Source organism: Camelus bactrianus, chromosome 1 (genome assembly GCF_048773025.1).
Source record: "Camelus bactrianus isolate YW-2024 breed Bactrian camel chromosome 1, ASM4877302v1, whole genome shotgun sequence".
NCBI classification, from domain to species: domain Eukaryota; kingdom Metazoa; phylum Chordata; class Mammalia; order Artiodactyla; family Camelidae; genus Camelus; species Camelus bactrianus.
Window position 1 is genome coordinate 13547709 of NC_133539.1, and position 16136 is coordinate 13563844.

Consider the following 16136-nt stretch of genomic DNA (forward strand, 5'->3'; position numbering starts at 1 on the left):
AAGCAAATTGCTGATTCATTCAGTAATGCTGATAAAGGATGAACAGGCATTTTAAAGCTTCCTGCACCTCAGTTTGGAAATAACTTCTGCTCTCTGTCCAATATACACAACTTAAGTTTTAATACACTTGATGTCTAAAAAACTTGATGTTTTTGGTTTCAAAATCATTTTTTAAAAAATGAAACAAGATATGGTGGCTTTATCATATTTTAATAATTTTAAGGATAATTTATAAAAAAAAAAAAAAAACTTAAAATCATGAGGTGAATATTCGAGCCAGACCTACAATTCTTCGTAACAGAAATTCAGAATGAGGATGGAGTTCCATGGGTACCAAAGAGCTGGAATTATACTCACCTAAGTCTCACAGGACTTTGTTGCTTTTTAACTCTCAATGTAAAAAAGACACACAGAGTAATCTAACACCAAGGACTAGTTTAAAAGGAAAAGAGTATCATCCAAACATTCTTTATCTTCACTGAACAACAACAAGCGCTCTTTCTACAACTGCCTACCCGCACCACACAAAAGCCTAGGTGCCACAAAGACACAAACAAAAGACAGTCCCTATATTCAAGAAGAACGTAACCTAGAGATGTTCAAAATGAAAATGACACTTTGGGGTGAAAGAGATGACAATGATCATTATTACCAATGTACACAGAAATGTGGACATTCCTGAAGGTATTTGCAGTAAGACTTCAAATGAAAAACTACTTTCTGGTCAATTCTCATTTAACCATAGTTGTCTATTAATGAGAACAACTATTTTCAAAACAGTTCTGTTAGCCAAGGGTGTGTGTGTGTGTGTGTGTGTGTGTGTGTATGGTTGGGTGTGAGCGATCTGTGACCCTGGACATCAGAAATGGCACAAAAGTCATGGCCTTTATATTAAAGCGTGCCCTCCACCTGCAGTCTGGTTGAGTTCCTCAGAACTTGTCTTCCCCTTCTTTCTAGTGGCCTTTTGGAATTTCTGCCTTTTTCTCCTTACTGCTTCTGACTGCCAACACCTCCATCACCCTGTCAATTACTTTTGCCCCATCCCATTTCAGGGCAGGGTTTTCAGTGGCTCAGAAGACAGGAAAATTCCTCATATCATGTCACCCTTCTTGGCTCCCTCCTTAGCTTCAAAATCTTATAAGCCAGATCCTGTTACAATATACCTAAGATAACCCAGAGTTTAAGTGTCCTGAAATTAGGTGAGCATTATCTTCTACTTTTCAAGTGGATGGCAAAGACCCAACAGTAGCATGTGTTTATATCTTTAGTCTTTTGTGTTTTAAGGGCCTTTTAAAAAAATTGTTTTTTGTTTTTGTTTTTGTTTTTAATTTAAGGTAGAGATGCCCACAGGGCAGAATCTTTTTACAGATAGGGTTTTTCTTGTTACCATTCCCAATTCTGAAAGAATCTAAACATCCAAAAAAAAAAAAATCTGTGGGAATTGAAAACAGAGGCAATAACTTAAGTCAGCATTCTTCCAATGTTCTAAGAACTGACTCACCTGCCAGGAAAAGCCAGTAAGAATAACTCAGCGACCAAGACTTGCTATTTTCTTTAACCATTTACAGACCTTAAATATCACAGTTGTTTAAACACTGTATCTGATAATCACATTTTCTAAACAAGCTTCTCTCAGTCTTATGAAAAAAAATTTTTGAGTATGACTGAATAAGGAACATGGATGCACAGACCAAAAAAAAAAAGCTGAATGAAAACAGAAAACAACAAAAGTTTGAATTAACATAAGCAGCACTGGTGCTACAGCAAGCAGCACCAAAAACATTGTGTTTAAGGACTTTTACGGTGATATATGGAAAAACGACCTGGCAAATCTATGTTTATGTAACTAAAGATGTTACAGCTTTTTAACAATGGAGGTGGAGGGCTGGGGGAAGCACTACAATTTTTGCAACTCATGATTATTACAACATATGTGAGTCTCCACACAGGGAAAACTGGATTTCTTTTTCCCATTTACTTTACCTATTATTAAAAGTTATATATGTAATCATGGATCTTTCGTTATATTTACTTGATCTAATTCCATATCTGAAATTATGAAGCTAAAGTTGTACTTGGAAGAGAGAAGTTTTAATGTTTAGGGAAGTTTGAAGAAATTGTTTACAGATTCACCAAGAGATCCAAAACAAAGTTTTGTTTTGTTTTTTTTAACTTCCCAAATTAACAAATCCAAATTTGTTCATTCTGGGTAATAAGTTTAAAATAGCTTGGAAGGGAATAAAGGAAAGAAAGAAGAAACACAGGAGATCCAAGCTCCAGAACCAAAACAAGAATAACAGATTCCACTGTTACACTTTCTTACTACAAAGAATTTAAGAAACAATGAAGTATTTTATTTATTTAACATATTTGGCAGCTACCTGGCTCTTAAAGGGCTGTTACATCTCAATGGAATATGACTATGTTATGAAAATACGAGCTAGCAACCACAATTGGCTCATACCAATAGTTTACTGAATATTATGGACTTGTCAGTCATTATCTTATTTATTAATTTTGAGGTATGATTTAAATAGAATGAATTACATTATTTAAAGTATAAAATTCAATGAGTTTTGACACCTGAATATGTGAATGAAACCATTACCACAATCAAGATAAATTTCCATCACTCCTCAAAATTCCAATGCCCCTTTGAGGTCTCTCTTGCCCTGTTCCCCTGGCTCCAGGTAACCAATGATTTGCTTTAGGTCACTCTCAATCAGCATGCATTTTCTACAACTTTCACATAAATGGAATCACACATCATGTACTTTGGTTTCACATTTGTCACGCAACTTAATGACAATCAGGTTGCATACATCAGATGTCTGGGGTTTTATTGCTTAAAACTATGCCATTGTGTGGATGTACCACTATTTGTTTATCCATTTGTCTGTTGATGAACTATTTATTGTAATAAAGATGGACAACTGCATTATTTTCCATTTGGGACTATTGTAATAAAGCTTCAATGAACATCTGCATAGACATAAACTTCATTTCTCCTGGGTAATGAAATACCCAGGAGTAGAAAACCTAAGTGATACAGTAGGTTCATGTTTATCTTCTTAGAAATTGCTAAACACTTGTCCAAAGTAACTGTATCACCTTCACTGCTACCAGCAATATATGACAACTCCATTTGCTCCACATTTCTCACCAACCTTGATATTGTCAGTCTTTTTCATCTTCGCTAACCCGAATAAATAAACAAACAGTGGTACTTCACTGTGGTTTTAGTTTGCATTCTTGATGGCTAATGATGTTGAGCATCTCTGTATATGCTAATTGGCCATTTGTATATCTTATTTTGTGAAACTCCTGTTCAATTCTTCTGTTTATTTTTAAGTGGGTTGTTTTCTTATTATTAAGTTGTAAGAGCCAGTAGAATCTTGATTAGGATAACAATAAATCTATATAGCAATTCTAGGAGAACCGATATCTTAATATCTTAACAAACTATGTCTTCTGATGCATGAACTCAGCACTATCTCCCCATTTATTTAGGTCTTAGTTCCTCTTAGCATTATTCAGATGTTTTTAGTAAAGAGGTCTTGCATATCTTTCGTTAAATTTATTCCTAAGTATTGTGTGGGTTTTTTGGTAGTTACTATAAATGAACTTGTTTGTTAAACTTCATTTTCTGGTTTTTCTGCTGCTACTATGTAAACACAAAATTGATTTTTTTTCATATTTACCTGGAATTCTCTGTAACCTTACTTAATGCACTTATTAGTTCTGATAGTTGCTCTGTAGATTCCTTAGGATTTTTCTATGTACACAATCATGTCATCTGCAAAAACAGTTTTACTTCTTACCCATCTTTACTCTTATTTCTTTTTCCACCTTACTGCTGATTGAATTGTGAGAGTGGTGAGAGAGGGCATCCTTGCTTTATTCCCTTGTAAGGAAAGTGTTCAATATTTCACCATGAAATGATTTTTCTTTTTTATTGTTTTGCTTTTTTTAAACATATTTTTATTGAAGTATAGTCAGTTTACAATGTTGTGCCAATTTCTGGTATACAGCACAATACTTCAGTCATATAGGAACATACATATATTCGTTTTCATATTCTTTTTCATCATAAGTTACTACCAGGTTATTGAATACAGTTCCCTGTGCTATAGAGTATAAACTTGTTGTTTATCTATTTACATATAGTAGTTAGTATCTGCAAATCTCAAATTCTCTATTCCATGAAATATGATGTTAACTGTAGGCTTTCTAAGTTGAGCAACTGATGGGCAGAAAGGGAGGTACAGTAGTTACTACCCAGTTAACTTAGGTCTCCTACAAGAAACTCAAAGTGAAAAAAAAAAAAAGAAAATTCTCCAAAATTCCCATAAAGAGTGAATTAGTGAATTACCTCCTCTTTTTCTTTTTTTTTTTTTTTAAATGATTAAGGGGAAAGACTCCTACTTTTTACTGGGAGGATCAAATGAAATAATACACATAATGCTCAGGACAGTAATGAGTCTCAGTAATTGCTATTATTTGAATTTGATGTTAGAAATGTTTTTGGGTGACACGGAACTGTAAGGTAAGAAGTGTAACAGCATGTTACTTAGCTCTCCAGTGCCCAATATTGACACAGGTATAATAACATGAACACTCTTACCTGGTTTTCAACTTTCAGGACAAATAATGGAAGACTTAATTACAGTTATAAAATAAAGTATAATTATGAACCTTGACAAAATAAAAATGACAAGCTGAGAGAAGGAATCAGAGAGAAATGAAAGGTAATATTTTTATATGACTTATAATGTACAGAGTCAAAAATACTAATTATATTAATGAGACCAAATTAAAAAAAAAAAAATGGGAGTTGTAGCAGTGACCAGGAACAGAAATGGAATGATTGTAAATACAGGTAAGGAGATGGTAGAAGTAAACAAAATCAATAGCTATGGAAACAGATAACACCTTAGGTTCATAAATAAACCGAGGGATAAACATCTTAGAGACACAGAAGAAACCACTAGAAAAATTAAATAACAGAAATGGGTAAAGATAAATATATCTGAAGTAGTATTAGGGGTTGGGTGGGGTGCAACAGATGAGGTTGTGTTATGATAAATCTATTTTTTAAACCAAGAACATGCAATACTTTGTCAAAACAAACTTTAAAGATGTTTAAATAGGTACTAAACAAAAAAATAGTAAAACTCGGTTAAGTCTAAACTGTTGATAACTTGGCTATGAGTCTTAATGAAACTTTTAAAAGATTCTTCAAATGGAAAAAAATTGATAGAAAAATCAGTCTTTAAACTCTTAGATTATTTTGACAAAACTAGGAGATAGAAAGGATAGAAAAATATAGTAAGATTTATTCTTGTTTGGGAACAACGTTATTCATACTATTTAACAGTTTATATTGACAAAGATATCAATTTTTAATTTTTATGTATTTACTTTTTATTTCATTTTTGTTTGTTTCATTTGGCGTGGTAATTAGGTTTATTTATTGATTATTATTATTACTTTTTTAATGGAAGCACTGGGGATTGAACCCAGGAGCTTATGCATGCTAAGTATACTCTCTACCACTGAGTTATACCCTCCCTCCTATACTGACAGAGGAATCAACTCAAACAGATTCTTTAAAAACGTCTTAAGTGTATCTTCTAAAGAAACAAATTGAACTGCCAAACTAGGGCACTGGCTCTCCAACTTCCAGAATCTGATGAAATCTACTGTACTTCCATCAAGAAAACCACTCACATAATAAAATTTTGCATTAGCTTCTGATAGAACTGATGAATTAAACCATGAGCTGATTCTTTGAGAAGGCCAATAAAACTGACAAACTTCTGCAAAATCTCACCAAGGAAAATATGAAAAAAAAAAAAAAAAAAAGAAGAACAGGCAACATTCCCATTATTGTACAAAAATACTGTAATGGCTCTTCTCTTAAAATAAAATTTCCTTACCCTTCCCCATACCCTTCAATCTACAGTAGAATTTCCTGCTCCACTTTGTATGAGAACTCCCCAAAAGAGCCATTTATATTCACAGCTCTCCACTTTCCTCTCTTCCTAATTTCATCTAAGCCCACTAAACGCAGGCCCTTTCCCCTCCATCCATGGGAGTCACTTAGTGAGGTCAGTGGCCTCCACACTGCCAAGTGGCAAAGCTTCAGTAACACTCAACAGGTGATCACACCCTCTCTGAAATCCTTTCTTCACTAGCTTTCCTGGATACCACAGTCTTCTGATTTACCAGGTCCTCAGCAGCCATGTGTCGATGAGGTGGATCTTCCGTCTCCTCCAAACGTCTAAATGCTGGAGAGCCAGGGCCTGGTGTTCAGATCTTCCCTCCTCTTTGCACACACTCCCAACGTGAACTCATCCACACCCACGAGGAGGACACAATCACTCGTGGACTTGCTGTACACTGTCTTATTTATATCTGTGTAATCTCGACCACTCTTCTGAACTTCGTACTCCTGTGTCCAACCGCATACTCAAATTACTACCTGTACGTCTAACAGGTATCTCACATTTAACATGTCCAGAAACCTTGGTTCCCCCACCTCCAGTTAGGATATATATCAAAATACTAACAATGGTTACATCTAAGTAATTTTGATTTGTTTCTGCATTCAAATTCTTAACCATAAACCCATGTCACTTTATAATCAGAAGAATGCTCACACAACAAACCATAAATCAAATATATATATATAGTTCACATTTATTTGGGTTGTCTTGAAGGTTTCCAAGGAATATCAACTACTTTTTTCCTCCTTTATAATAGGTATTTTCTCCAGTCATCAGTGGATATTGGTTTCACTACCTGGAAAATTCATGGGCAACTCTAAAACACAGTAGCTTCCACTGGTATCTTCACAGTGGTCACAAAAGAATAAATTAAACTTTACAGAAATTTAAAATAAAAATATGCTTTAAATACTATTCAGCCATAAATACCAACAACATAATGCCATTTGCAGCTACATGGATGGTCCTGCAGAATGTCATTCTAAGTAAAATAAGCCAGAAAGAGAAAGAAAAATACCATATGAGATCGCTCATATGTGGAATCTAAAAAACAAAAACAAAAACAAAAAAACAAAGCATAAATACAAAACAGAAATAGACTCACAGACATAGAATACAAATTTGTGGCTGCCAAGGGGTTGGAGGGTGGGAAGGGATAGGCGGGATTTTAAAATTGTAGAATAGATAAACAAGAGTATACTGTATAGCACAGGAAAATATACACAAGATCTTATGGCAGCCCACAGAGAAAAAAATGTGACAATGAATATATATGTGTTCATGTGTAACTGAAAAATTGTGCTCTACACTGGAATTTGACACAACATTGTAAAATGATTATAAATCAATAAAAAATGTTAAAAAAAATGCTTTGATGCAGAAAAAGAAAACCCTATTACAGGAAAATAAGGAGAAAAGACCCATCGAGTCAGGTCCAGCTCTATGAACAAGGGCAATGTGCATCCTTGAGACTTAAGGAGGGAGTCCTGGCCCTACTTGTGTTACAAAGCCCTTTAAAAAGGATGAAATGCTAAACAAATACACAGAATTAGGAAATGCCAAAAAAGTCAATTTCAGGTTATTTTAACACCAGCAGCATGATACTGGAAAGAACAGAAGGCTTTGCAGATATTACCAACTGTGCGGTCTTCTGTAAGATATCTGACCTCGCAGGTTCCCCGTAAGGATAACACCATCAACACTTACTCTAAGGATTAAATGGTTTGGTGCGTTTAACAGCACAGTGCCTGGCATAACATCATTAATATTTTAGCGCTACTACTGCCATCTTTATGCAAGTGACCAAAAGAAAACTGCATTTTAAAAGGGTCCACAAACTCAGAGTTAAGCTACAAAATACAGAGATTCCTGAACCTAGCCTAATAAAGATCTCAATGAGATAAAAGGAAAATATTAAAATTATCCAAGTCTGTTCAGGATAATTGGTAATTTCACAGGCCTAAAGATTTTTCTAACTAAAAGAGCACATTTGTTCAATACAACCCACTCCCCCACTTCTGCTACAGATGAGGAAACTGAAGCCCTGAGAGGGTCAGTTAACTTTAGAGGTTAAAAAGTCTTGTGCCCTAGGTCCAGATACTACATTTCAATTCATGTTACAGGACCTAAATTGCAGGTTGTGTTGGGGGCGAGGGTAAAGGTGAGGAGGATGTAAAAACGAAGGATAGAGGGAAATGCCTCAAGCATCCTCTGTGTGTGATGAGAACGTCAGACAGACTGAAGGGGCATTTAAGAGAAATTTTTTGCCTTATATTTAGTTAATTTCTGATGAACACTTCTTGGATTATATAAACAATCTCATAGATCAATAAACAGAATCTGACACTAAACTACGCTGAACTCAAATCAAAGTCTGTAGTTATACCCAACTACATATGGAAAATTAAAAGACTGATAGACTGGAGATAGTTCACTAAATGCTACTTTCAATACATAATATTAAGTGTTCATGTCCTACATCCATAATGAAATATTAAACGTTCTTCATATGTCCATTTTGTTTTCAAACCGTAAAAAGCATAACCGTGATCCACATTATTTATTTCTGACTGCCCAGAGGAAGTGAAAGCCCTAAAACTGAATCTAGGTGAGAATGACCCCCTGCAGGTCTAAGAGCTGACAAATGTAATATGCAAAGTAACTGAAAAAGCAAACAAACCACCAAAACGGTGCCCTTCAAATTCCCAACTATTCTTTAAACACCTTCTTGCTCCAACTCATAATAAATTTGAGTCAAAAAAAAAAAAAAGACAAAGAGGAAAAAATGTTAAGTAACAATTTTAAATAAGGCAGCAGTTACAGTAGAACAACTAGAATACTGCACTAATCACAAATTTGAAACTTTTAAATTTTAGTAGAGATATTAAATTGAAATGCTTTATTTAAAAATAACCTTATCCACTAACCCGATAGCCACTATAGTGCTAGGTATCTCAGTACACTAGCTAAAACTACAATTTTTAAATCTATTTATTGTTACTTATGTTAACTTGGGAGTCAAAATTAACATCTCTAAGCTGTAGACTTCATACTGAACCCTCCTCAGATAGCTACTTTTCAATGTATAATCACAAAAAAAGTGTTCTTCCAAGAAACTGAGTCATATTTACTTGTGACACTTGAACTTGTGGCAGTCATCTTACAACCATAAGAGGAATTAGCCATGGACAAAATAAAGACATAGCCTGCATTTTCAACCTTTTCCCACTGACTTAATCTTAAATACATACAGACACACAACCTTCCTGATCCAACCTCTCCCTACTAAAATCTCTCTCTCTTCTCTATTCTTCATCGTTAGGCTGCTCAAAAGTGTTGTCAAAACAAGCTGCTTCCTCCACTAAACTATGTATTCATCACTGACATTTCCAAGGCTTTCCTAATTTCCCAAGACTTAAGCTTCTCATATCCTATGGCTTCAAGGCATATTCTACCCGCTGCTATTTTAGCACTAACACATGGTATGGTAATTTAGGTTTGCCTGTCAGATTGTCACTTCTGAGAAATTCTGTACGGCCAACATCTAGAAAAGTTCCTAGCATACAAAGGCATAAATACTTGCTTAATAAATCAAATTGTAAACCCAATGCCTAACATGTAGGCAGACCACAAATGCTGAAATGAGTTTAACAGCCCTACTATCTACACACACCAAACGTTGAATGTGGGTTTGTGTGTAAGTTGGGGGAGAAGTACAGCATGCACAGGAAGGTAAGAGACCAAAGTGCCTTGAAACTTGAAAACACACATTATTCTTTACTCTCCAGGGATCAGAGAGCTGGTCAAAGTTAACTCAATAGAAGAAGGGAGGATGGTTCCACACTGTACCTGAGAACCAATGGCAGGGAGGTGTGCGTGTATCCCAGCGACTCTGCCAATGGGAGCACTGCTGCCCACCTGCTCCGGGGAGGGAAAGGTGTCCCAGCCTTCTTGTTGGAGTCTGCAACAGACAGCAAACTAGGCCAGTGACACAGGCATGCCCTCAAAGGCAAAGCACTTAAAAAATAAAAAAATAAAAAAAAAAAAAAGAAGAAGAAGAAGAAGAAAAAGAAATGTATCTAGAGCTTGAATAATACTTGCAACAGTCCTTTACCACAAAGAGACAGGAAGGCAAAGTTGAGAGTAGCTACAGACTCATCCCTAACCTGAATTTCCCTTGATTTCTCTGGATGACAGCTGGGAATGAAGGTATGTAAGCAAAGAACCTTGTTCAGCTGGGCAAAATGTTTTTCGATTTCAAACATATCTTACTAATGTGGAAAAACTGATTAAAAGGGCAATAGCTTTTTTTTCTCTTACTTCTCCTTCTAATTTTAGTAATAAATTCTATCGAGAGAGAGCCCTGAGCCATGCTAGGAATAGTCCACAGAAAAAGAGACACAAAAGACACTGGGTACTTTGAAAATGAAGCACCTTGGGCCTAGATTTACAACCACTTTACATTTTATAAAATAATATTTCAGTGCAAAATACACACAAATGAAAGTACTGACCTTACCAAAAACTACTTATTCTAAAAAGATAACCTAATAAAGTTACTGAAAGACTAATAAATCTTTTACAGCCACATATTTTAGAGAAAACTTTCTAATGGATAAGTAACTCTCCTCACTTATTTAACCGACCTCCAAAAGGCACTGGCACATTTTGGAGGAATAAGGCATTAAAGATATGAAGATATTAGCAAACAGGAAGTTGATTGAACGGGTCTCCCCATTTCTTCAACAAGGCCCTAAGAGTTCACCTCTTCAGGCCAAAAACATCTCCCCTGGGAATCTTAGAGGCTGACAAGTCAGTAAAGAGAAGAAATCAATGGGGGGAAAAAAAGAGCAGAAGAGGGAGACAAGACATTCCCCATACCCACACCAAGTTAGTCTATAACCTTGGAGGTGGAATATTGCCAATACCCATGCTACAAAGGAACTGAAAAAAATGGCCCCACTATACAAAACACTTTTTGGAGTAATTCCACATGGGGGCGGGGGGGAGCCAGTGGGGAGTGGAGTGCAACTGTCCACCATGACTCTGAGCCAACCTAAGAAATGACAAATACAAAGAGTGAAAATTACTTTACCAGATAGAAGCTGGGAATAATTATTTTCTTAGAAAAATATCCTTTAAATATTAAGTTTCTCAAGGCATTAGAAAAATAACTTAAATTTATTTTTAAAAGGACATGATTTGCACACAGTTTCAGCTGCATTGAGGTAACATTTCCTAAATTGTGCCAGTGCTGAGAAAGGAACCAGTGCACACCAACTTCACCGCATGCCCGCTGTGCTCCGATGACACTCATTAACAACCAAGATTCTGGCAACCACTATTTCTTTGTTCCTTATGTTTGCTTGGGGGCAATTTTTATAATCCTATTAATATTCTCTAAACTGTCCCTGATCCTAAACAAAACAAAGGATCTGTTTTAGAGGAGTGATCATATTAAAGGAAAGTTTCAGCAGTCGTACAAGAGGTTTAACATCTAAAGGACCCAAATTACATTTTGCTCAATCCAATTCTAAGTCAATTACAAGTAAAAAGAAGCCACAAGACAAATTTTCTTTCTGTCTCAGGAGACGAACTAAATGAATGATTTAAATCTAGCTGCTTCCTTAATCCTCACACCAATGATGGAAACAGAAAGCAGAATTCTAAACTACCACAAGTTTCAACTCAGCACACATTTAAAATAACTTTAGAGGTACAACACAGACTGTTCTCTCCTTCAGTCTCAAATATTCCCAAGTTTCAAAACCATAGAACTAAAATTAACTTATAGTATACCACCAGTGCAGCACCTGACAGTTTACTGAACAAACATGGCCATAGCACACTCAATGTTTCACAGAGATAAAAGAGGAGACATTTATCTCATCAAGAAACTTACACTCTAGTCAAAAGGATGGTCAAAATGTTTGCCACAACCTTTGTGAATTACTAACAGGTGCAAGAAGCCATATGGTAAACACATACACTGTTTATTGTGGATAATTTTTCTATATTAGCATAAGCATGTCATTAAAAAAAAAAAAAAAACAGTCCTTAGAAGTAACTGACAAGTAAATTTACATTCCAAATGGTCACAACATACAAGCCAGGACTGAGAATCAAGAAATGAGTTCTGTCATGATGTTAATAAGTAGGAAGGGAGAGGACAGGCTCCTAACCTTGTCAGACAGTGTCCTCAACTATCATGTGAAGAACAGATTAGATGCAGAGTGACAAGTGATTTTATTTCTTCAAAAACCAATTCCAATTAACTGATAATAACTGTCACTAGAGCATTTTGCTTAGACTGTTAGATTTCTTCAATAAAAGGCTATGTCCTGTGTTCCTTGCCCTAAGAAGTTGGGGGTTTGAGATGCTTCTGTTAACTGATCAGTTAACTTACCACTTGAGTTGTTCTGCCAGTAGCAGCCACGTGTGGCACACCCCCATGCTTCTTCTCAGTGTTTCTTGTGATCATTGGGTGAAATGCAGCTCAAGGAGGCTGCAAAAGGTCGCTGTATAACCAAGCACTTCCCTGATTTTGAAGAACAGACAATAACCTTTCCTACGTCTTGATGTTTCATATGGAGCCAGCACTGTGCTAACCACTTAACAAGTACTAATGCACTTAATTTGTAAACAATTTCCATGACACAGATTCTATTACTATCATCCCTATTTTACAGATGAGGAAAGGAGGCACAACTAAGTGAAGAAATCTGCTCAAGGCTTCACAGCAGGTAAGTAACACAGTGAGAACTTGAACTTCGGCAGTCCAGATCCAGATCTCCCACTTTAAACGACTTCACTTACTGCTTCTCTGTCAACCCCACAACTTCAGTTCCATTAATGCCATGCCCTAAGCCAGAAGCCAAGTTTCATGATGGCGTAAGTCTATATTTTATCTGCCATCATGAAATGTTTACCCTCTCCAAGGGGCCTGGATTCTGGCAAGCCATGTTCAAATTATCCATACCTTGGGCTTCAGTAGATTACCTTAGTCAGCATATTTTTTTTAATCAAAATACTTTTGTAAGTCATCCATTCCACTACATTAAATACACCCTCTATTTAGCAGAATCCTCAAGAAATGTGAGTTTAGGGTTAAAGCAGTTGTCTCATTAACAGAACATTAATCAGAAAATTGGGAGGAAGAGATGGTTCCTAAAACACAAGTCTTGGAGAGATCAGCATTGAGAAAAGAATCTCTGACAAGAGTCATTTTAAAGGGCTTTGCAATCATTATTCTCAGCAACATTTCTCACAGTACAGGAGTGCAGAAGGCATATGGTCTACGAGATTTAACAGAATGGTAAATACTAACCATCGCCCAGCATGCCTAGAAGGTTAATTTCCTGCATAAATAACATTCTTTTGAGGGGTTGGGGGATGCCACTTCCCGAGTGATCTGATGACTGTGTAGTTTTATTAATCTTTGTTAAAGGAGCCCTTGTAAACTTGGTCCCCCAAAAATGCAGACTTCAAGGAATAACAGGACAGAGTAATTTTTTGAAGAATGTGTTATATACAAATTGTGCTCCAACGTGTAGACTGTCTTCCGGTGGTCCCGCTACCCCTTTTTACATATTACTACACTTAAGGGCGTTTCCATGAAATTAATCAACCACCCGGCTTGCCTTCAAATTCAAACTACACAGTATCATAAGTAATGGGCAACTCTGTATTTTTTTGTTATTTCCATTCTTTACATCAACAACACAATAAGAAATTTACACTCATGTGTCTAATCTTTAAAATACACCATAAAAGAACAGAACTACATATGAAATAAAAATTAAATGAATATTAAGAACACTTTGAAAGAATGATAGCTTTCTAGAGGAAATCAGAAGTTTAAAAAAAAAAAAAAAGTACTCCAGCTGTTGAAAGTGTTATTGGCAGTGGTTAACAAAGTCTTTATGCTCCCAGCAGAAAAAAGGGGGGTGTAAACCCATGTTACATAATGTGCATGTATTACTGTTAACCTGTATCTTGAAGATCAATGTCTACATTTTATACAAAAGTAAAGTTTTAAAAACCAAAGGTTTAGTATTTTCTTACAAATGAATAATCCTGCATCCACCTTAGAAACCCTAATCCCTAAAAAATGTATGATTTCTACTCCTTTCTAATCCCAAATGTAAAGCATTTTTTCCCCAGTACAAAATGTTTTCAATAAACTGCCATCAATAAGAATCAGTCATTCTTTAGACCACAGATAGGTCGGATCCCCCCACTCCACATTTCCCATTCCTAAACTTTGTCAGCAATGTGGGCTGTGTGCTTGGGTTCTGTGCTCATTTTTAAAGCAACAAGTAATGACCCAAGATATAAAGACACCAGCGCCACAACTAAGACAATGAGACAGACATACATATGGTTTGCCTTTGATTAGACAGCTCTTTCTAGACTTGACCCAAAGACACCTGTTAATTCCACTCCCATTCTCCCTACCTTCATCTCTGCCACCAGAAACTACCAGTGAAGGCATGAAAAGCCAGGGGCCATGAAAACCCAAAGGAAGTCTCCTTTTGTGCTCTCCTAAAGAAATCTTCACCAAGAACAAATTAAGTTCACTTTCTGAAATGTATAAACCCCACAACAACCAAACCACAAAAAGAAAACAAAAAACTAAATACAGTAAGAATAGTAAATATTTTTGTTACAATACTGTTATAAGGTTACTCCTGGCTGCAAACTTCTTCCTTGGTTTTAACTCTCCCCAGCACAAACTTCTCAGGTAGTAGGTCACGAGGCTGCTCTGTGTTTAAACACCACCTCAGCACTCCTTGGCCACTACCTAAGAGTACTTGCACCTCACCCACTGATTACCTGTATCAACACAGACAACCCCAGCTCCAAGCCTCTGAAGCAACCTCTCCTGAGCGCTCCTTGGCCTTTCACAGGGCAGGCATGTGATGAGACTATCTGCACCAGCTGTTCCTAATTACCTCTCAGGCTGGGGTGAATGACTCAGCAACCCAACTTTTTTTAAGGAGTCATCTACCTTGCTATCCGACCAACATACTGAACAACGGTAAGCCACCTGACCCAGACATAGGTTAAACAACAAGAATGCACGCCGCGATGCAATCACTTAAGCAAGGCCATCCTTCTCCAAGCTGACTCACCAAGTGTCCCTTTTCCCCAGGCTTCTTTAATACAAAGGCTGAAGCGGCAAACGCCTTCAAACCAAGCCCAGCCCAGTCCTTGCACCACTAACCAAGACCAGGAAGGAGCAAGCCGGCCTCTTCCCATTTCTCTGCTAGACCATGTGGAAGCGCTCTGTCAACTACCACGGCCGGTGCTTCCACCCTTTCTCCTTCCGAACTGCTTTAAAATCAAACCCTCCTGGATATACTGAGTGTCCAAATATACGAACAAAGATCTAATAGTGCACCCTCCGTGGCAACAGTCCCAATACTAATAGAATTCTCCAAAAAGATAGGCATCCCTACAAACCAGCCTTTGTTCCTTCAAGCATGACATTGTAGCTTGTTTTTCCCACACACGTTCTTTCACAATTACTACTACACTATACCTTGAATCAGCCCAAATTTAACGCAGTAGGCTCACTGAACAAAAGCCTTCTGCACAGTTCTACTCAATGACATAAAACTGCCGTGCAAGAACGAGAAAGCCTCGGCACCCGTGTTACGTTAGACGAGCGAGCACAAAGCTGCAGTCTCTACGATCAACACCCACTCTCGCCCGACTGTGGTAGGCCGAATTACAACGAGCGGGCAAAACTCCAACAAAGGGAGCGCTGGGATCCCCGGGCCCCCAAATCAGTCCTCGCCAAACCCAGCCCCGCAAGGTGGTATTTTTGCTCCAGCCACGAACTCGGCCTTTCTTACGTGATTACACGCACGACACACACCCGGGCTGGGCAGACGGGATGCAAACAGCTCGCTGGACGCGGCGGCTGCCGAGGGTGGTGGGAGGGGGTGGGAGGGGGCGGGAGGACAATACGGAGCCCGGGCCCGGCCGCACGGGCGGTGCTGATGTGTCACAGCCCGGGCGGGCCGCGGACTGGCGGGGCCGAGGGGCGGGGGTGGGGGCGCGGGCGCCCGGACCCGCGGCCCGGTACATCCCCGCCCCCCGCCAGCCCGCCCGCCCGGGGGT

The 16136-nt window shown here is 37.6% G+C and overlaps 1 protein-coding gene across 6 annotated transcripts in view; it reads right to left on the reverse strand.

Annotated features, from left to right (window-relative positions):
- BACH1 (BTB domain and CNC homolog 1) overlaps nt 1-16136 on the reverse strand; it is a 53715-nt gene that overhangs the window by 37160 nt on the left and 419 nt on the right. The window contains exons 1-2 of one of the 6 annotated variants that reach the window (XM_074360801.1): nt 12415-15809; nt 9858-9969 (exon numbers count right to left, since the gene is read on the reverse strand). The exons of 2 other annotated variants lie outside the window; for them this stretch is intronic. The gene's annotated coding sequence lies outside the window, so the exon portion shown is untranslated. Of the gene's footprint in view, nt 1-9857; nt 9970-12414; nt 15810-15891; nt 16001-16136 lie in introns of those variants that run through there. 3 more of the 6 variants (XM_074360798.1, XM_074360806.1, XM_074360803.1) reach the window with 3 other exon arrangements.